At 42.8% G+C, this 23,392-nt stretch overlaps 1 protein-coding gene across 10 annotated transcripts in view; it reads right to left on the bottom strand.

Annotated features, from left to right (window-relative positions):
• Window positions 1–23,392, bottom strand: part of STIM1 (stromal interaction molecule 1) — a 182,347-nt gene that overhangs the window by 83,743 nt on the left and 75,212 nt on the right. The window contains exons 2-4 of one of the 10 annotated variants that reach the window (XM_042958658.1): window positions 14,710–14,861; window positions 13,825–13,909; window positions 12,965–13,077 (exon numbers count right to left, since the gene is read on the bottom strand). The exons of 6 other annotated variants lie outside the window; for them this stretch is intronic. The gene's annotated coding sequence lies outside the window, so the exon portion shown is untranslated. Of the gene's footprint in view, window positions 1–12,964; window positions 13,078–13,824; window positions 13,910–14,709; window positions 14,862–22,241; window positions 22,758–23,392 lie in introns of those variants that run through there. 3 more of the 10 variants (XM_042958660.1, XM_042958661.1, XM_042958662.1) reach the window with 3 other exon arrangements.

The raw sequence follows: 23,392 nt of genomic DNA, 5'->3' as shown, positions 1-23,392 counted from the left end.
GAGCTTTGTTGTGTTCTAATAAAACTTTATTCAAAAAAACATGCAGTGGGCTGGATTTGACCCCAGGGCTATAGTTTGCTGACCCTTGTTCTAGAAAACCTTAGGTAGCACACCTGAACCACATTAAGTTGACAGATTTCTGACTCAAAGCAAAGAAATACAATCTTTTCATTAGCCTGTATCCACAAACAGGTTTATCATAAAGCACAACTTCTAATGAGCTTTTTTTTTTTAATTTATTTATTTTTGAGAGAGAGAGAGAGACAGAGTGTGAACAAGGGAGGGGCATAGAGAGAGGGAGCCACAGAATCTGAAACAGGCTCCAGGTTCTGAAGGGTCAGCACAGAGCCCAACACAGGGCTCAAATTCACGAACCTTGAGATTCTGACCTGAGCCCAAGTCGGACGCTTAACCGACTGAGCCACCCAGAAGCCTCTAATAAACTTTTTTAAATACTGGAAAAAGTTTAAATGCTGAGCTCTAGGGACTGGGGGCCTCCAGGCTGGGCACGAGTGGCCTAAGGTCAGCCAGCCTCTCTCCCAAAAGCCTATAACTGGTGCAAGAAGTTTAGGCTTCAAATGCTAGGCTCTGGTTTGTAAACTGATCAGACAGACAGGTGACCTTTGCTGTTGGCATCATCTGGCATAGAGAAGGATTTAAGGGATTGAGAATAAAGGAGTATAAAACCTTGATGTCTCCTAAGGCCATTGAATCCTATCCAGAAAAACCATGTTAGTCAAAATTCACAAATGACTCCTTCTACCAAGCATTTCCTAGGCTGTCTCTCTCCTTCCTGACACCTCTTCTATCTTCTCTTATACCTTCGTTCCAATCTGGCAAGGTTTCCCAGCGCCACCTGGAAATACCTTAGAAGATCCACCCGTTTAGCAATGCATTATTAATAAAAGAGCCCTGGACTTGGAATCAGAACACATATGTCAAAATCCCAGCTCTATTAGTTACATCTATATGATGTTGGACAGGATGTTCAACTTCTCTGAGCCTCCAATATCTCATTTGCAAAATGAGGATAATTACCTCTGCTGACAGGGTTTTTATGAAAATTAAGACCACATTTGTTCCAACGCCTATGCCCTAGCATAGCATAGGGCATGCAAAAAGCTGACAATCAATACATTTGTAGTTTCCTTCTTTCCTCCCAGAGCAACATGTGAACAGTTCCCTGCTAACTTCAGTCACTCTCCCTACTGTGTTTGAAAAATCAATCAGTCACATGTTCTAGATGAGTTAGCAAGTGATTCCAACAATAGCCTGTATTCCCACAGCATTTATGTGTCTATCACCAATAACATTTATCATACTGTGTTTCAGTTCTCTGTTTCATTTGTCTTCCCTATCAAACAATGTCCATAAGGGCTTGGGACCATGTCCCCAGCAGCAAGCAAAAGCCAGGTTCTTGACAGATGCTCAATGTTTTTTGAACAAATAACTAAATAACAATTATGTGTAGGATTTCTTCAGGCAGAAAAGAGAACTGTAAGTAAAAAGAGTAGCACAGGAGTAGGTTTTTAAATATCTTGGTGCCAGGGCCCCTTTATATACGTAAAAATTGAAAATCCCAAAACTAATATCTACCATATTAGAAATTAATTTTTTTTACATTTATTTATTATTATTATTTTTTGAGAAATAGAGTGAGACAAAGCATGAGCAGGGGAGGGGCAGAGAGAGAAGGAGACACAGAATCTGAAGCAGGCTCCAGGCTCTGGGCAAGCGGTCAGCACAGAGCCTGATGAGGGGCTCAAACCCATGAACTGTGAGATCATGACCTGAGCCGAAGTCAGACGCTCACCTGACTGAGGCACCCAGGCACCCCACTACCATATCAGAAATTAAAACGCAAATTCTAATAATAGCAATTAATTCATTTTAGACAAATAAATCTCCTATACATTAATTTAATAGGATTTTTTATGAAAAATAATTGTTTTCTGGAAAAACAATTTTTAAGTTTATTTATTTTGAGAAGCGCCTGGGTGGCTCAGTTGGTTAAGCGTCCAACTTCAGCTCAGGTCATGATCTCACAGTTCATGGGTTTGTGCCCTGTGTCAGGCTCTGTGCTGACAGCTCAGAGCCTGGAGCCTGCTTCAGATTCTTTGTCCCCCTCTCTCTGCCCTTCCCCTGCTCATGCTCTGTCTCTCTCTCTCTCTCTCTCAAAAATAAACATTAAAAAAATTTTAATAATAATAAAGTTTATTTTGAGAGAGAGAGAGCACGTGTATGCACATGTACGTGCGAGTGGGGAGGGGCAGAGAGAGAGGAAGGGAGAGTCCCAAGCAGGCTCAGCACTGTCAGCACAGAGCCCAATGTGGGGCTCCATCTCACAAACTGTAAAATCATGACCTGAGCCGAAATCAAGAGTCAGATGCTTAACCAAATCAGCCATCCAAGCATCCCTGGAAAAAAATGCTTTCTGAGAAGAGTGGGATTGTTTTTACATTTTTGCAAATCTCTTTAAGTCTGGCTTAATAGAAGACAGCTGTAGTCTTATTGTATCTGTTTCCACATCCAATGTGTTGTTTTGATCACAGAGCAAAACAGATATGTAGTTGGAAAGGACAGGAATATTTTAATAATCTTCCAGATATCTGTGAACATTCTTCTCTGATATTACATCAAAATCGACAAGTAGTAGGTTTATTAAAGATTAGTTGCAATGTGAAATTTGAAACTATATAAATGAACCATTTGTACTCTATTATATTAAAATCTATTGGTCTATCTTGCACTTTGATCTTTTATCCAGGAGTGATTTTGTAACATGATGCACTGGTCACATGGAAACTTCCAAATTTGACCCATTTCATCTCTACGATATCAAAATAATCACAGTTATTAATATCACCACTAATTACATCAGAAAAGATTTAAATCTGGGGCAGCTGTCAAGCTCACAGTGGCAGATCCAAGTTTTTCAAAATTCTAAGTTTTAAATGAAAACTAGAATTTTATTGTTGGCAATAAATACTACCAGTTGTTTTCCTTTAATAGCAGACTCACTTCATTCATTTTTAAGAAAATACGTGCCAAATACGTGAGTCTGAGTAAGTATAGTTTACCTGTCAGTTATTCTTTCACATAAAAATGGTGTTCCCTGAAAAAAGGAGGCAGTTCAACTTGCAGCTCTGTGGTACGAATGCTCTCTCTTGAAATAAACATCAGAGGCGCCCAGATGGCTCACTGGGTTAAGTATCCAACTTCAGCTCAGGTCATGATCTCAAGGTTCGTGGGTTTGAGCCCTATGACGGGCTCTGTGCTGACAGCTCAGAGACTGGAACCTGCTTCGGATTCTGTGTCTCCCTCTCTCTCTGCACCTCCCCCGCTTGTGCTCTCTCTCTCTCTCTCTCTCTAAAAATAAACATTAAAAAATTTTTCAATAAAAATTTTAAAAATTTAGAGAAAGAAATAAGCATCAAACTTCTACACACAGAAGTGGTTTATGCACACTTCCTGTTTCATCACACAGAATACTAAAGAGATATGTATTCAACAGGACACAATTGAATAGAATTAATACATTTTATATTTATTTAAAAAATTTTTTACTAATTAAAAAATTAAAAATAAATTTTTTAAAACAGAGTGCATGTTGGTGAGGAATACCACGACCACCAGTGCTGTTCTGTGCCACTGCTCTGACTCTTGCTAAGGTGCCAGCAGTTTTACCTAAGTGCTTTTGTGCCATCACTGCAAATGTAGACACAGCAGAAAAAGACAAGTAACATCGTAGCATTATTATTAAGATGTCTTTGACCTTGTGGACCCCTGAAAAGATCTTGGTGACCCCCAACGGTCTGCAGACCACACTTTGTTAACCACTAGCAGCCAACACCACAAAGTCTTTCCTTTGCGTCTAAATCTCCTCTCCTTTCTCCAGGCAGAGCTAATCATTTACTGCTCTATGCTCCAAAGCACTTTATACATAACTCTGTTGTATTAATTCTCATGCTCTAAGTTGTTTGCATGCCATATCCAGAAAAGGGCAAGGACTAAGTTTGACTCACTCTAACCCTCAGGGCCTACATCCACCCTGTCAAATATAAAATCAGCAAATAATGGCTGAATGAATGAATGAGTGCATGAATGGATTCATAACAAACCATATCTCCCCCAAAGACAAGAGAATTCCTGAGTACAACCCACAGTTCCCACCACCAATATCCACCATCCACCTGATGCCTCTTCTCCTCCAGCCACGTTCTCATCACCAAACAGTAACTTATCCCCCTGAGAACACGTATTTATAGGCATGCAAAGCAGAACCACTGCGGTCGAGCCTGACCATGGATTGTCTGATGTGAGACACAAGCCCAAAGGTAAAGAAGTGGGACAAACAGCAGTCAAAGAAGAAGGTACAGATGAGGAGCAAAGAAAGGCGCTGGTCAGACTGTTCCCTACCACTTGGCTGGCACCTGAGGGGAATCTGAAAACTGATAAATTTTGCCAGCAGGGGTCTCATTTGTTGATTGTTAATTTCTCCCACTTGACCTCCCACCCCCCAAGCACAACCAGCAAGCTCTGCAGTGACTCTAGATGGGATCAGAATCCACCCTTACCCTTAGAAAGGACTCAAAAGACTGTTAAGACTGAGAGTACCAGCCCTGGGAAGACTGATGGACCAAGGGCCATGAGATTCCAGAGATAAAACAGCACAGAATGCAGAATGAGGCTGAGGCTGGGGGTCTAGGGAAGGGGCGTGGGGAGGAGAAAGTACCCTCTACACAAAAGGGTAAAGAATGAGAAAGGGAACTAAACTAGTTCCCTGGACCTAGGAAGTTCTGGCAAGAAAGGTCCCACGTGGAATACAGCACACTGTAGGTCTAGCCACAGAGGAAAGAGGAGTCAGATTCCCACACTGAGTGAAATCCAGCCTCCTGAGGGATGGTCCTGCCCCTGTTGGAACATCATGTCTTCATATCCAAGAAGAGGTCTGACTCTTCTCAGCAGGGGCAGGAATTCAGAAGAGTTTTCCTTATGGACGAAGCAGGCACTGGTTTCAGCTACCCAAGCAGCAAAAGACTACCCCAAAGACTTCCCATGTCTCCCCTCCCAGGGAGAACATGTGAAAAAAGTAATAATAACATCCCATATAACACCAAGAGTGAACCCTAAGGTAACACACTATGAACTTTGGGTATTATAACGTATTCATGTAGCCTCATCCTTGGTAAAAAATGTACCACTCTGGTAAGTAACCCTGGTAATGGGGTTGGCTATGCATGTGTGGAGGCAGAGGATATGTGGGAAATCTCTGTACCTCCTTCTGAATTTTGTTGTAAACCTAAAACTGCTCTAAAAATAAAGTTTAAAAAAAAAAAAAAAAAAAAAAGCCTGGCCTACAATATGTGTGTGGTCAGTAAAGGCTTTTATAATTCTTACCAGCATGCTTTAAAATATTATATGTTGTGGGGCACCTGGGTGGCTCAGTTGGTTAGGCATCCAACTTCAGCTCAGGTCACGATCTTCTGGTTTGTGAGTTTGAGCCCTGCATCAGGCTCTGTGCTGACAGTTCAGACCTGGAGTCTGCTTTGGATTCTGTGTCTCCCTCTTTCTCTGCCCCTCCCCCTGCTTGCACACTGCTCCCCCCCCCCCCCCTTTCTCTCAAAAATAAATAAACATTAAAAAAATAAATAAAAATAAAAATATTATGTGTTGTGGGTTCAAGCCCCACATAGAGCTCACTGTTGTCAGCACAGAGCCCACTTCAGATCCTCTGTCCCCCTGCACCAGCCCACCCCCACTCGCTCTCTCTTTCAAAAGTAAACATTAAAAAATATTATATCTTTATTATAATGCTAGATAATTATATTTTCGCTCTAACCTGTGATCTGAATATTTTTTTAATTCACATGAAATAAAATTAAAGAAAGCCCTCAGTGGAAACAAATTCACAGCATTGACTACGTATAAAGCTCCAATATGCAACATAATGAGATACACCTCTGAGTTCCACCAGCATTTCTGACTTTGTACCTCTTCTGGCTTCACTTCAGTCAGCTTACAACTGTAGTTATTTGAGGATATCTGAGGGCAGAGGTCATATCTTTTTCATTTTTTCATAGCACCTACCACCACCTTGTATATGATGCACTTATTTGTTGATTTGTTTACTGCCTATCTCCCCCCAGTAGAAGTAAGGGTCACAAAAGCAGGAACTTTTTTGCTCCCTGTGGTATCCCCAGGGACTCATATAGTGCCTGGCACACAGTAGGTATTCAATATAGGTCTGCTGAATGAATGAATAAATCTTTGCTTTCCTGAGTGTACAAAGCAGGTTTCTCCTCCAGACATGACTTTTAAATGTTGGAGTTTTAAAGAATCTGGGTTTGGTCCCGAGCTTTCTTCTCTTCAGACGACTCTCTCCAGGAGGGATCTGACCTCTCCTCACAGCTTCAATTATCATTTAAAGAAATGCCATCTCCCCCCAAAAAACTGTTGCCATCTCCCCCCAAAAAAGTAAGATGATGGTTCTGCTTCAAGCTTCCCTTCTGACCCTCAGAAACACACAGAATCCAACCACCTACTAAATATCTCCACATAGATGTCTGACAGGAACATCAACGGATGCATAATGTCTAAATCTAAACTCATTAGTTCCCCGCCCCCACCCCCTGCCAAAGTTCCCACTTCTCCAGTTGCTGGTGTCAGAAACCTTGACATCTCATTCTCCCTCACTCCCCACCTCTAATCAAGCACCAGTCCTTCAAGACTCCTCAACTATTCCAAATCTTCTTCTCCTCACAGGAGAGAGATTCTGAATACTCAACAAGCAATTGGCAGGAATGCTAACTATAGGCAATGCTACTGCATACCAGCTGATTATCTGTCCAAGTCATCTCCCTACTTAAAACCCTTCAAAAGCTTTTCATTACTCTTAAGATGAAGTTCAAATTTCTTAAAGTGGCCTGTAAGGCCCAGAATGATTTGCCAGCTGCCACCTTTCTGGTCTCTTGTCCAACAACTCCCTTAGCTTTGTGCAATCCTTCTTTCATGTTCCAAGTTTCTCCCTTCCTTTCACATAGCACGTTGGTTCTCAACTCCGGCTACATATTAGATTCACTTAGGGAGCACTTATGCTGCTGAGGCCCAAGCCCCATCCCAGACCAATTAAATCAGTATCTCAATGGATGGGACTTAGGCATGGGTTTGGTTTTAGGGGAGTTTTGGTTTTCTGTTTTTCTTTGAGACATACCATATATACAGCAAAGTATATAAATAAACATATAGATCAAGTAACTTTTACATATGTATATATCTAAGTAACTACCACCAAAATCAAGAAATACTCCAGGAAGACTTCCTCCCTCTTGCCCCTTTCCAATCAATACTATCACAACCACTACACCTCACCCCACCCCACAGTGATAACTGTTCTTCTGACTTTTATCGCCATAGATGAGTTTTGCCTTGCCTTGACATTTATAAAAATAGAGCATGGATATTTTTTAAGGCAGAGTTGCACGCAATAAAATGTCTCCATTTTAAGTGCATAGTTCAGTGTGTCTGACAAACATACGCACTTGTGTAACCACCACCCAATTAAGATATAGAACATTTTCATCACCCCAAAATGTTCCCACTTGGTACTTCACTGCCAAACCGCACTGCCCTCCTCACACAAGCATTGATCTGATTTCTATCATTATAAATTAGTTTTGCCTGCTTTAGAACTTCAAAGAAATATAATCACCAGTATGTACTCTTTTGTGGCTGGCTTCTTTTGCTCAGCATTCAAAAGATTCAACCATGTTATCACATGAATCAGTAGTTTTTCTCCATTTTCTCACTGAGTAGTATTCCACTGAATGTATATACCACAATGTGTTTATCCATCCACCAGTTTTTAGCTAGCACAAATAAAGTGCTATGGACATTTGTGTACAAGTCTTTGTGTGGACATAGGTTTTCATTTTTCTTGAGTGAAAATAAGTTTTTCATCTTGAGTTCCAGTAGGAGTGGAACTTCTGGGTTATATGACAGGGTTATGTTTAACTTTTAAGTGCCAAACTGTTCTCCAAAGTAGTTGCATTGCTTTATACTCTCACCAGTAAGCACCAGTATGAAGCACCAGTCCAGCTGCTTCATATACTCTCTTATACCTGGTGATGTTAATGTGCAACCCAGGTTGCGAATGACCTAGAATTCCTTTTGTATGGAAGCTTCTTCATTCTTTCTTGACCTGCAGATTCTGACACATGCTGTTGGTCTGAACTTAAATACTTTTTCTTCAAAGAATCTTCCTTGATCGTCTTCCCTGCCAAACTGGTTTAGGCCCACATTATACATTCTCCAACATTGATAACACTTTTCACAATTATAATTATCTGTGTGACAATTTGCTTAATATCTTTCTTCTCCACTAAACTGTAAGCACCACAGTGGCAGGAGCCATGGCTGCCTTCATGGCTGAATCCTGGCTTTGAGCCAACACCCAGGAACTAGCGAAGTCCCTAGCACAACACTTGGGCTCCAATGAATATTCACTGACTGAACAAATGAACGCCCAGAAGAACTCAGCTGCATGAAAGAGCAAATTCAAACAGAGATGAACCAACATAATCCTGGCCCACAAAAGGTACAAGAATGAACACAATGTATGAATGACAAAGACACAAAATAGAATACAGTAAGACACAAGAGACCAGAGCAGCAGGAGATACCAGTCTGAAAACAGGTAGAAGACAGTAGGGGTGGAAGGCAGGGCAACCTAACAAAGCAAGCCCAAGAGGAAGGGGCACAGCATCTCACACAGATTGATTTGTAAAAGAACCCAAAGTCAAAATGTACTTTTCACCAATCTTACAAAATTCCTGGCGCAGAATGGGAATAGTGGATGCTGAGATCCCCATTGTACTCAAACTCTAAGTGGCAAAGTTGGAAGGGCTTTGGGGGGCATCAAGGATCACTGCCTACCTTACAACTAGAGAAGGAAACTGAGACTATGAAAGGGGGTTGTTTTGCACTAGGTTGGCCAGCAAACTAGTGGCAGAACCAGATTAGAAGTCTCGCTAACTTCCTATGGCAAGGCTATATGGTTGGGAGATCCAGATGAGTGTTCAAGAGGGCTCCCTAAAACTTCTAACCCTTACCCTCCAAGACTCACGAATAGGGGCAAGTTTAATTAGGTTCTGCTTGCCTATTAAGGACCAACACAGAAGTCATAACTGGTCTTGTGCCATTCCCCAAGCAGGGTAAAACAGAATTTCCTGGTTTTGCCTTAACTTCTTCAGTGTCCAGCACTAGCCAGAGACACCTTCCTTATCAAGACTTAGAAACAAAGTTAAAAAGACACTAGAGACAGAGTACTGAGTCCCTAGCACACTCTGCAGGGAGGAACAAAAAGAGCAAAAGAATATGCTTCTATTTCAGCATATGAAACATAATCACCTGCTAGAAGAAATGAAATCTTCAGCCCTCTCTCCTCTCTCCACTTAGCCACCCCATTTCTACCTTCTTCCTCCTCTCAGTATTTTTTTCTTCAAATACTGATTTCACAAAAAGCTTCCCTCCGGAAGAAGGTGGCTAATTCCTAAAGTTAGTCCCCACCAAGCAGGCCATGACCTCAATAACGCAGGCTTCTGATGCCGGGGACTTGTAGCTGTTCTGACTGCCCATGCCTCCTCCCACATCTACAGGGCTCTGGACACTTGTCCATCTGCTTAAAAGCCTATCTGCCTGCCCTTTTATTTCTATCACCTTTTTAACTAAATTAAAAGTTTCTGGCCCCCTGTTCAGTGTTCACATGCTACCATTTCAACACTCATTTCTGATTTTCAATCACCTATTTGCTGACCTTGAACTAGCTGGCTGAACTAGCCAAAGGCACTAGGGATACAAAAAGAGGTAAGATACACTTACTCTGCTCTCCAGGGTCCCCCCACCCCTTCTTCTCAATTATTAAAATATATACTGAATCACAGAAGTGGTAGGTGCAGGTACTTAAATTTCAACTTTCCTATACTCTGACTATTCCTAAGGATTAATTCTCTTATCAGAAAAATCCATAAAGTCCTTTGAAAAACAGTGAAGCCCTGTAAGTGTTAGTCATTTGCTTGTTGGTCCTCTATTCTCTGCTTTATCTGAGTCTCATCTTCCCAACTATACACGAGTCTGATTTTTCTGGTGTTCCCCTGTGTCAGGCATGGCACTGGACAACACAAGACCCGGTCTAGGGACAACTGAGAGCTGCTTACAGATTTTGAAGATTTGCTTTCTCAGCTTTGGGGTCCCACATACCACAGGTCTTTACATTCTAAAGGTATCTGTGCCAAGAAGCATGACAACCCCAGAGAAATTAAATCAACACACGCTGGTTCAAAAGTTGCCCCAAATTCTCTGACCTGGCACCCGACCCAAACATTCCTGCATCCTGGCCAGCACTTGTCAGGGTCTGAGATGGCCAAAAAAATAATTACAAACAACTCAAAACAGATTTCTGCTGGGAAAAGTTTTCTAAAAGTGTTTGAGTGGGCATCCAAGGACTTGTCCAGATAAGGACATTGCACAGTGCCCAGGGGAGGTGTCCAACCCATTAGTGGACCCTCTAGGATTATACCCTTTGGTTCAGGAGTGGAGCTGGCTCTCAACAATCAGTCCTGATCACAGTGACCCCAAGAGCACAGTGATAAATGCCTGGAAGATATAAACACTGGGGAGCCAGGCACACACACGGGGTAAAAACAATGTTGATTCCAGGGACCATTGCAGCAGGAGTTCATCCTCAGGTCACCCAGCCCCACTGCTGGATGGCCTACCAGAGAACACATGCCTGGGCTCCCAGAGACCAGAACCAGGCAAGAGCTTCTCACCATCTTTCTGCCCCAAACAAGCCTCCATTCAAACAATACAAAGAAGATAACTGACCCCCTTTCTTCTTTTCTTGAGATTAGATAACCAAGAACATCTACTGAAAAACCCTGCAGTCAGGATGGTCATTCCAAGGACTTGGTTTGCAGCCCTTCCTCACCTGATGCAGTTCTCAGCTATGGATCCAGACAACATCTCCCCAGAAGGGTGGCTAACTATCCAGAATGGAGTGTGCCTGAGCCTCCTGACAGCCCAGGCTCCCTGGTCCTGCTCCCACATGGGAACGAGCCTAGTATGATTTCTGAGGAAAGGCCTCTATGCTCCAGCTCACAGAGATCTGAGCTCAGATCTCCATGTACTTTGCCTGGGTTACTACAGTTTCCTCACTGATCTTCCTGTCTCTGCTCGTTTCTCTCAAACCCATCCTCTACTAAAGCAGTCAGTACAATTTTTCTAAAATTCCAATCTGACTAGACCACTCTCCATGCTCCTGAATAAAATCCTTCACAGGTTCACATAAAAACCTGTTTATAGGGGCGCCTAGGTGGCTCAGTTGGTTAAGTGTCCGACTCTTGGTTTCAACTCAGGTCATGATCTCACAGTTTGTGAGTTTGAGCCCCACATCAAGCTCTGCACTGACAGCACAGAGGCTGCTTGGGATTCTCTCTCTCCCTCTCTCTGCCCCTCCCCTGGCCACATGCCCTCTTTCTCAAAATAAATACATAAACTTAAAAAAAATCTGTATACAAATGTTCATAGAAGCTTTATGTTTAATAACCCAAAACTGGGATCAGTCCATACATCTTTCAGGGAATGGTTATATACATTATACACAATGGAACACTATTTAGCAATAAAAAGGAACAAAGTCATGATACATACAATCACTTGGATGATTTTCCAGGGAATTATGGCTGAAGAAAGAAGCCAATTCCAAAAGGTTACAAACTCTGATTCCATTTATACAACATTTTTGAAAGGTCATAAAACTTTAGAAATGGAGAACAGTGGGGTTAGGAACAGGGAAGGGGGTGGGAGAGAAAGGTGTGGTTATAAAAGGGCAAATAAAGGATACTTACAGTGTTGGAACAGAACTTACACACACGAGTACAAGTAAACTGGGGAAATCTAAACAAGATTGGTAGGTTTTATTAATGTCAATATATTCTGGTTATAATATTATACTGCAGTTTGTCAAAATGTTCCTGTGGGGAAAACTGCAAAGTTTCCCAACAATCTCGCTGTATTATTATTATTGTTCTAAGTAGGCTCCATGCTGGACCCTGAGATCTCATGACCCTGAGATCAAGACCTGGGCTGAGATCAAGTCAGACACTTAATAGACTGAGACCCGAGCGCCACACTGCATTTTTTAAAAACTGCATGTAAGTCTAGAATTGTCTCAATAAATATTCTAATTTAAAGAAAAAAATCTTTTGCAAAGCTCCCCAACTCTTACAACAGTGATTCCTAACTTTTTCTCAATGAGGAATTCCAAAAGCTCCATTAATAATAGTTATACTTTTAGTATCCACAGATTGAAAAACAACTAAGAAAATAATATGGATTCACGAGACACCCTTCAAGGGCCCCTTTCAGAGTTTTAAATGCTCAAGTTGGGAACCACTAGCAGGTATAACAAATATAATGTAGCAAAGGATACAGGCTTTTCAGGAGGTGGTCCCTACCAGGTTCTCTAGCCTTATCCCATACCAGTCACTGACACACACCTTACCCTGCCACCACACTAAACTACTTGGAGTTCCATAAATACGCAAGACTCACTTTGTGGCTTTGTACACAATGTTCCCTCTGCCTACAATATCCTTGCCCCATTTTACACCTGACTAATTCCTACTCAAGTTTCAAGATTCTACTCAGGCCTTTTCTAATTCCTCTAGGAAGTATTCTCTACACTGACTCTTTGGGTTAGATTAGGAGCCCCTCTTCTGTGCCCACATGGTCCCTGTGCTTCTCTCTATCACAACTTAGACCAATTAACCTCTGTATGCCTGCATTTCATTATCTATAAAATAAGAAGAAAACGGTATCTACCTGATAGAGTTTTAAGAATGAAATGAAAATATATAAAGTACTTCAAATAAAGCATGGCACACAGTAAATATTCAATTACTACCAAGTTGTTTTTACTGTAATCGTTTGTCCAACCATCACACTGAAAGATCCAAGCAGGAACTGGAATTTGTATCCATCTCTGGTCTGGCCTATAGTTAGGTGCTTGGTAAATATCTGGAAAAAGAATTAAGGGAGCTAATGTTGGCATAATGAGGTGGAATCTAAGTCAACGGTAGAACTAGAGATCTACAGAATAGAGAATTATTGCTAAGAACAAGAGCTAAGTATAGTAGGAGCCAGGAATAAGATAGCCATCTCAAAAAGATAAGCACAAGACAACTATTACAGATTACTAAGAACTTGGGTGAATAAACTGGCTGAAGTCGTACTGAATTATTGTGCAGAGCTCTTTTGATTCGTCATTATAACTTGTTAATTTTGAGCTGAAAAAACTGCTTAGCCTTTTGGAGGCACTGTTACTTCAGCTGTAAAATGTGGCATAATACTGTAATTTTCTAAGTATTTAAGATTATGCAAGCAAACTACCTAGCCCATTGGTTAAACTAAAACTAGTTTGCTCTGAATAAATGTTATGCCATCCTTGTGCCTTCAAATTTTCTTTCTCTCAAAAATGTAAAAGGAAAAAGGAGAAGTCCTTTGGATAGTAACTTCCCCGATGAAGAGGGAGGGAAGGGAAGACGTAAATGCCAATACACATGAATACTAAGCACCAGCTTGAGCAAGGGTGAACGGGCACCTGGAGCCACTCTCCCTCCAGCTCCTCATGGGCAAGACTTGGTGGCCCTTCAAGGTCCAGGAAAAGTCCTATGCCCACCTGCCTTCTTTAACCACTTTAGGCCCTATGAGTCTCCCCTCTGAGGTCACAGCACTGAGCTCAGTCTGGTTCAAGCACAAACTCACAAGGTTTCTTCCAACCACAATTGGACTCTGTCCCCAGCTGGCATGTTAGTGACTCTGCGGTGGGACCTGAGTGTCCTCCTGTTATCTACACAAGAACAGAATTAAGTACATTGTTATTGTCTCAGGGAGAAAGGAGGGACAAATATGTCTGGAACTATGTTGGGACTTGTACATAGAAAGTTGTACTCTCTTACAACTTTGTAAAGTCAGTCCTTTTATTTTTTATTTTAGAGAGAAAGAGTGTGTGCGCACGCGCCTGTGTGTGTGTGCACGCGCATGCATGCACATGAGTGGGGGAGGGGCAGAGAAAGAGAGAGAATCTCAAGCAGGCCCCATGCTCAGGACTCAGCCCAACTCAGGGCTCAATCCCACAACCCTGGGATCATGACCTGAGCTAAAATCAAGAGTCAGACACTCAGGGGTGCCTGGGGGACTCAGCACGTTAAAGGTCCGACTTCGGCTCAGGTCATGATCTCACGGTTCGTGGGTTCGAGCCCCGTGTTGGGCTCTGTGCTGACAGCTCAGAGCTTGGAGCCTGCTTCGGATTCTGTGTCTCCCTCTCTCTGCCCCTCCCCCGCTTACACTCTGCCACTCTCTCTCAAAAATAAAAAAAACAAAAGAATAAAAAGAGTCAGACACTCAACTGACTGAGCCATCCAGGCACCCTAAAGTCAGTACTTGTATTATCCCTAATATAAAATGAGGAAACTGAGGCCCAGATCTGCTAAATGACTTGCTCAAGTCACATAAATGGTAAAAGTAAGGCTGGAACTGGGATACTGTCTCTCTCCAGAGTGTTGATAAGAATAAATGCAGACTGGTGTCCACCTGGTTACCAACTATATAGCGGATATGTTGGGCAATTTGATCACACCAGCTCCGTACCTCAACTTTTCTCTGCTGCCAATCTGGGCCTGAGATAGCTATTTGACTTCCTTTCTTCCTATTATTTTGTCCCACACAGGAAATGCAAAGGCAGCTACCCTGGGTCCCTTCCACACTGGAGTATGTGGAAGAAACGGGATAAACAGAGGTCCCTGCGGGGAGAATAAAAGGGAAGCAAATATTAACATCCTATAGTATCAGAGCTAGTTAAACTCTCTGGCTTTACAGATGAGGACAATGAACTCTGAGAAGGCAGGTATCTTACATAAGGTCATACAACTGAGCAGAGACTGAAACCTTGTCTCCCAAACTCCCAAGTCGGTGCTCATTTTGGTCTACCCCACACAAAGCCATGGAGGAGAACTGGAGTATGACCTGTCAGGCCTGTCACTAAGCAAAAAACCCAAACGCTGTAAACACAGGAAATGGGCTGGGATGAGGTTCAGAGGGAGCAGCAACCTTTGCCAAGTTAGAAGTGTTCAAGGGTTTCCTGTCCACAGCTGTTAACTGTCACAGAAATGCTCCAGAAAGCAATACAAGGCAGAAAAGGAAGAAAGAAACTAAAAAAAGAACGAGGAGAAAATATTTAGGCCTAGAAGTGAGTATAAATTATTTAGTCCAACCTACTTGGTTTTCCAGATGAGGAAGCTAAGAACCCCCCAAAAAGAAAAATGCCTTGTCCAAACTCACACTCAGAATTTAAGGACCCTTACAAACCACTTATTTGGTTCAAATCCTTCATGTTAATGATGAGAGGTGTGAGACCCAGAGAGGGCAAGATCTTCGGCCAAGGTCACACAGCTAGAGATAGCACAGCCAGCACAGGAACTCAGCTCTTCCACCTCACAGACCTGTGTGGCTAGAGGGAGCCCGACCAAGTGACTTTCCTCAGATGCTGTGTTAGCCGTGGACAAAGCACAACAAGTCGGGAAACTGAAAATAAGAGGGAATAGTAACAGCTAATGAAGAATAACAAAGACCAAACAGAGCAAGCCTGGAAGAGCCAAAACAAAAGTGCTCTGGCTGGTGAAGACGCTTCGGAAAATGAAGAGGCAGAAAAATATTCTGGCTCTTCTAGGAACAGAATCCAAGGAAGAACAAGCAAGCAGGGCAGGCAGATAGAAAAGGGCGGAAATGCTAAGGGAAATCCCAAGGTTCTGCTTTCTTCTTCTGTCTGAGACCTAAATATCCAGAAAACATCACCTCAGGAGCAACTCTGGGCTCAGCAGGTCACTATGGAGGTACTATAGTATAGTAGTTAGCAGATTACTGGGCCCCACGTACCACAGCTGGCAGATATGGAGGGGAATTACATTTACACAACACCTGGAATTTCGTATATATTCAATTCTCACCCTGAAAGACAAGGATTATGATTCCCATTTAACAGATAAAGGAGACTAGGGTTTAGGGAAGCCAAGTCTCTTGGTCACAGTCATAAAGTTAGTACTGTATATGGCAGATCCAGTATCCAAACTTAAACTCTCTCTCAAGAAATTGTTTAGCAAGTGCCTGCTCTTCCAAACCTGTCCCAAGGGCTAGGAATACACGGAGGAAAAACATGGTCCCTGGTCTACAGGAATTCCAGTCGGGGAACTGTGAATGCTTTCTGGGTCACCCACATTATTGAATAAAGAGTGATGACCTCAAGGCTGGAAAGAACAGAAAGTTCAGAGGAACCTGCGCATTAAGGACCAGGCTACCATGGTTGATTCCTCCAGAGACAGGAGGACTCTGGTGAGAAAAGATGGGCCAGTGACCAGTGTCGCTGTACTCTTCTCCCACTCTGGTCAGAGCTTTCTCATCCAACACTTCACCAGACCTCACTACAGTCAAGGCAGTCAGGCAGGGGCAGAGTTTCCTCACCCCACTCGACAAATGAAGGAAATGAGACCAACACATCGGTGAGTTGATGGCAGAAAAAAGTCAAGCCCCTTGGCTTCTGTTCTTTCTACTAGACTGCTCTGACTCCACCACAAAAAGGGAAATCTAAAACGTGGGACTGAGGAAGAGTTTAAAACTCTCTGGCCATCCCGTTTTCATCCCACCGCCACCCAGTCCCCACTCCCCCCGTCCACTCTCATCATACTTGCAGAGTTCTTAATTTGGTCTACACATACCCATGCTCCCTCCCTGGGTGCCTCAAAATCAGTGATTCAATCAGGGAGTTAATCAACCACAAAGCCTTGGCTGCCATTAGACCCCATGTCCTCAGGGAAACATTCCCTCCAGCAGCTCGTCCTCAGTACGCAGATCTTTAAATGGCAATCAGAGAAGAGAGGAGTGCTCAAAAAGGAAAGGCCAGGGGGAAACACCCCAGCAGGAGCACATTTCACACGCTCTTAGGTCTGCACACAAGACAGCTAATTTGAACCAGCCTGAGGTCCACCCACCAAATCAACCCAGCTGGGGTCTTAAACTCCTGATAAGAAGGAAAAGTACTAAATGCCCACATTAACTCATTCATTCATCATTCTTGGCCACTGATGTTTATTCTGTATACAATTTATGTTAGGTACTAGAGCCACACACTTTAAAAACAAAAAACAACTCTGCCTTCAAAAAGCTTACATTTTAATTTGCGCTTCTGGTTGTAGATGAAGCCTTTTTTTTTTACACTAATTCATTTGTTTCTATCACTTATCTTGAACCTTGCATATATATGTGACAATTCATTTTCCTCAAGTCTTAGTCATGTGACTGTGGGAGACACGTGGAAAGGGGAAAGAAGGAAAACTGTGTTTGTTCTCTCCTCTATTCAGGAAGTTTTGGGTTTTTTAGAAACCTGAATTGGCCTGTGGATCTTTTGGTAACAGCTATGTTTGGCAGTAAATAATCTTTGTTTATTACAGCACAATAGCTTTACGGGTTGGGGGCGCGGGGCAGGAAGGGAAGCTTACCTTCTAGTAGAGAAGACAGGTAATCAGGATACAAGGAAAGAGCTACAGTCAAGGGATATACCAACTTCCCTGGAAGCAAGATGACTACTTCTCTCTTAAGGGTCGGGGAAAGGCTTCCCAGAGAAAATGCCATTGGGTTAGTCTTAGGGAATATGGAACATCTGGATGCTAGAATGTTGAGCCCACAGAGACAGGGTTGGAGAGGTCTCTAAAGGCAGACTAAAGAGTCCCAGGTTCCTAGCACGAGAGCTGCCTTAGGATAAAAGAAATATGCTAAAGCCCTAGTTGCCTCAAAAATCATATTTATTATACCCCTGGGGCATCTGCTCCAGGTAAAATCCATCAAACTCTGTAGTGCACCTAGATCCGCTCTGCACTCAAACAGACCCAAAGTACTGAGCATAAGCTAGAGACTCTACAAGAGACTCCTCTATCTGGCGCTCACACACTTTTGCTTCTTGCCTTGCAAACTGGCTCCCAGCAGCCAGAGCCACCTTATCTCACAAAGAGCTCTGCTGGGGGATACCACCATTAATGGTCTTAAGACTTAAAACCTAAAGCCAGCTAAAATGAGAAATAGCTCAGTTAAAATGAAAACCTCTCATGGTTTAACTTTGAGCTGGCCAAGATGAAGACAAAAATCCTTTAATGCTATACAAATAGAGAGCAAAGCAAGTAGATCATGAGAAACCGCAGTTCATTTAGTGGAAGCCGAAAATCCAACAGTCCCTGCCACCCTACCCACCCATCACTAAACCCATGTCCCAGCTAGGCCCAGCCTAGGCACAGAGCACAAGCAGCACTGGAAAGAAGGGTAGGGGAGCCTTTCCTGAAGCACTATCAAAATGGAAGAGAGTAGCTTCCCATCCCCAACCCCAACCCCAACCCCAACCCCATAAAACACCAGCTCAGCCTGGCCCTTGTGGGACTTGCAAATCAGTAAAGAAGCTGGCAGTGTGCCACCTGGGGAAACAAAGACCACTCTTCCCAGGAAAAGGGGGCTACTTTTGCAGCCCACATGATGAGATTGCCACGTACAGTCTAGATATTATATGGTTGTTTAAGGAACACCGTTCTGCAGAACTCACTGGAACAGAAAAACTGGGTTTAAAAGTCTGGCTACTAACTTGATCATCCATTAAACCCATTCTCATCCCCATGCATTCCTCCCAATGACCAAATCCTGCCCTACTGTTAAGTCCAATCCTCGTACTTTCCACCCTGAGGGGAACTTTCAGCCTCCTCCTCAATGATGACTCTATTTTATTTGAAAAACATGTATCCACTCAAAAAGTATGTAGTAATGCTTTTTCTATGGCAGCACTGTTTACCGTGGTAGTGTGGCACACACCCCTCAGTGGAACTCAAGTCCTTTGACGAGGCTGCCTAAGACCTACCAGGAATCACCTCCACATGCAACAAATGTACTATACCAGATGATTCAACACGGACATGCCCCATGTCAAGAGCCCCCTGCCAAACGTACCCCCCAATTCATCCTGCACCTTCCTGTCAGATCTTGTTTACCACCACTTCACACAGGCCTCACCTCACTCCCCGTGTTGATGACCCTGTAACCTATAGCAGAGGCCTTCAAACTGTAAACGCCAGTCAACTGACATCCCTCAGCTAATGGATCAGTTTTTTTGTTTATTGTTAGAGTTCATCAGTAAGGGCATACACTTTTTATAAAAGTTTTGTACCATTTAAATAATTATGATTATAGCAGCTAACATTTAGGCAGCACTATGTGTCAGGCACTACTCTAAGCACTTCATATTTATCTCATTTCACCCTCATGAAAACCCTACAAGGTATCATTATCATCAACTCCATTTTTCAAATCAAGAAACGAAGGCCCAGAGAAGTAAACTAAGTGGTAGCAGCTAGAGACAGGCAGCCTGGCTCTAGAGTCCAAGCTCTTAGCTACTATGCTATGCTGCAGAGTGCGATAAGGACCTTTATATACATACATACACATGTGTACAGGGCTTAAATATACCTCCCATCATAACATCTCTTTTCAGTTAAGTCCAAACTTCTGTCTCTTTAGCTTTACTTCTCACTGCTTCTCCCATGTACCCTCCATTCCCACCAGACTGACATACTCACAGGACCTGCCCCTCATTCTTGGCTTGCCATCCTCCTTCCTTCCCTCCTCATAATCCTAATCAACCTGTCGGGCTTAGCTCCTCTAGGAAAGCTCCTAGAAAAGGGGGTGGGAGGGCGGGAATCACCACTGGCTTCATGCCTACCAAGCATCAGTCACTATGCTGGTGCTTTAGACACGTTACCACATTTAATCCTCACAACCCCAGGAGGCTGCTATTACTATACCCATTTCACAGATAAAGAAAAAGTAGTGCAGGGAGTTAACTTGTCAGTGGCCCACAGTTCTAAACTACACACTCTTTCCACAATACCTTCTAAGCCCCTTATGACCTACTCCCCACATTTAAATGTTTACATATATACCATTTGATTTTGCGTTTTATTTAAAATTGTGTCAAACTGTTTTCCTATTTATGTATGCGTCTTATCTTCCAACTGGACTCTAAGCCCTTCAACCCAAGAGCTTCCTCTAGACACCTAACACATGGCTGGGCACGCAGTGGCTGCACAGTGTTACCGAGCCAAAGTAACTTCTAACTTCTTCTTAGTTAGAAGAGAGATCTGTAGTGCTTTGGGTAAAGCTGCCGAATATCGGCACCATAACCATACAACCATATAACTACAATTCATTTCTTCTAGAGCTAAGAAAAAAGTCCTCTTAACCAAGAAAATCATATAGTGAAGTCTATGAGTCACTCTTGTCGGCAATGATATGAAGATCCCAGAAAACAAGCAACAAAAAAAGAATCACAGTGGGTGGAATGTTTTTTCCCATCCCACTCTGTAGGGAACACAATTGGGCTGATGCTCTCTAAAGAGTGCACACAGCTTCAGCTACAGAATGAGGGAATCCCAAAGGGAAGGTCAGCAAAAACCAGCCAATCCTGCAGATGCTCACAGGAAGCCCCTACGGGGTTCAGAATTATGTGGTAGCAAAATACTGCCCAAGGACAGACAGAATCTGGGCTTCATTTATTTAACAAATAGTTCTTGAGAGCACTTAGGATACCAGTCAATCCAGTGTATAATATGGACAGGTAAATTACTTAACTCCTCTGGACCTCAGTTTATTCACCTCTAAAAAGAGCTTAGTAAGCACTTTCTTGCCCATATCACAAGGTGTTGAGAGGGTCTAATGAGAAAGGACAGATCAACATCAAGGACAAAGAATAAGGCTATTTTCTTTTTTCACTGTGATCAGGCATATATAAGAGGCTGTCTTTTATTCCGTATTTCTCTGGCCTAAGGGGAGAGCAGTGGTTGGGAGAAATGTGGAAATGAGATCAGTGGTAACCTCAACTGCATTATAGTCACCCACTTTCCTGACCCACTGTTGGGTCTATAAGACTTCTAGGAATCACAGCACAAAGTCAGTTCTAGAATTTTCAAGATTGAAGGCCTAGAAGAATCATATAATCTCAGAGATAGACGGCCCTTCAGAGGCCAACTCATTCACTCATACTCATCACTCATCTTGTTTCTAGCCCATCACCCAATAATCATGACGGCACTGCTCATGTGTATATCCTCTGGGTGTCCCAGACATCAAGCAACATTTTATAAGCCAGATTAACTAGTTTCAATGACTATGTTTATTTTCCTATTGCTGTCCCTGAGTCTTGTCCAAACATTCTATGTAGGGCACAGTTATATAGTACTAAAGAAAAGTTCCTGTGCCCAACTTGGACACAAACATAAAAGGAGAGCATTACCCTGCTGAAGCTAGTATGATATAGTGGAGATAATTAGTAAGGGTCGCTCCATGGAGGAAAGAGTTTCACAATCCAGGTTCAGCCTACATGGTCCAATTGCCCCTTTTCACATCTTCTGATGCTAACCTTACTCATTCTGGATGGTGGTCTTATTAAGAAATTCAGCATTTCTGGGGTGCCTGGGTGGCTCAGTCGGTTAAGTGTCCGACTTCAGCTCAGGTCATGATCTCATGGTTTGTGGGTTCGAGCCCCACGTCAGGCTCTGTGCTGACAGCTTGGAACCTGGAGCCTGCTTCGGATTCTGTGTCTTCCTGTCTCTCTGCCCCTCCCTCACTCAGGCTCTCTCTGTCTCTCAAATAAATAAACACTAAAAAAAAATTTTTTTTTTAAAGAAATTCAGCATTTTCTCACAATGGCCCTAAGCAGGTAGTCTGTTTAACAGCTGTAATGTCAAAGCACTCATATCTCTGGGTGGCCCACTCCAATGGTAGGGAGTTCTAGTAGTTTGAAAAATCTTCCTTGTATAGCAGGAGACCAGATTAAACAACAATTCAAACTACTTCAGTTATGGAAACTGCCATTTTAAAGTTGTCAGCCCCCTCTGCCTTAGAAACATCAAGTCACCTTGGAGCAGACCCTTGTTCTTGAGGGAAATCCCCTTTTAACCATATAAATATAAAACAAAAGAGCACACAATACCCATGGGGAAAAGAAAACTGTGATCTTTCGTGACTTGGCAAAAACTGTTCCCAACACCCCTTAGTATGCGAGGGGAACAGAACACAAGTGAATGAACACAAATACGTACAGGATCAAAGCCCTTTCAGGACCAAAGACTGAAGGCTTCACCCCTTTCTTGTAGAGTCAATGCCGTTAGAATTTCCCCGACAGACTGAGATCCTAAGTCAAGTTAAAGGTAGAAAAGGATGTTAAGAGCCTACGGTAAGTGCTCACTCACACCAAGGAAACAGAACGTCTGAATGGGTGTTTCAAGCTTAATACAGTAACCAAAATAATTGTAGAAGAAGGCTGGTTCTGGAACTGAAATGTGGCTAAATCTAGAAACACTTCTAGACCTGCCAAATGACGACTATAGGGGTTCCCTCCTCCAATGGATGAGCTTATACATATATGAACTGAAGAGCATTCACTTTGAGAGCTTAAGCATAAACCTAGGTCTAGGCCAAGTGTGACACTGAAGCGGTGCTGTCATCTTCCGTCAGAGAACCACTGCGCCTTGTACAGAACCAAGTCCTTATGGCTACACTAAATAAGGAAAGAGCACACTGTGAGAAATGCGTTCATAAAAGCCACACTGTGTGCCAATGATAGAAGTTGAAAACAGGGCCCACTAACACACCAATAAGATCCTCTAGTTCTCTGTTTTGAACTAAGCCCGACTCCTTTGTACTAAATTAGCTTATGAAGTTCTTCAATAATACTTCATAAAGAGAAAGAGGGAAGAGGAAAGGCCCCAGGAGAAACATACTAAACTTGCAGATAATTTCATCTTCGTTCAAGAAATCAATCTTACTATTGAAAAGAGACCTGACCTTATTCGTACTCCAAGCTGATGACAAGCTGATGAGGTATGTCATATCTACTGTACCTCAATTTTTCCAAAATATGCTATACTGTCCCACCCACAGGACTCTCTAATTATGCCTTCTGAAGCCACAGAGAAAAACAAGTTGATGCTCTCGTCCAAAGAACAGCCTTTCAAGGATATGAAGGCAATGACTACATTTTCTCTTAAGGGCTTCCAAACCTGGTTCCTCCAACCCCTCTTCAAAGGACTAGATTTCAGGACCTCTCTCCACCTTGCCTCCCTTACATATGCTCTGGCCTGTCCATTTGGCCCTTAGAGTGCCTAGCGCAGAACTGGATGCAGTATACCACAGATGGCACTCTCAGAGCAAATGAGACTTTTCTTCTATTTCACTATCTCAGTTGTGTAAG

The sequence above is a fragment of the Panthera tigris genome, chromosome D1, assembly GCF_018350195.1.
Source record: "Panthera tigris isolate Pti1 chromosome D1, P.tigris_Pti1_mat1.1, whole genome shotgun sequence".
Lineage (NCBI taxonomy): Eukaryota > Metazoa > Chordata > Mammalia > Carnivora > Felidae > Panthera > Panthera tigris.
This window is presented reverse-complemented; position numbering and strand designations above follow the sequence as displayed.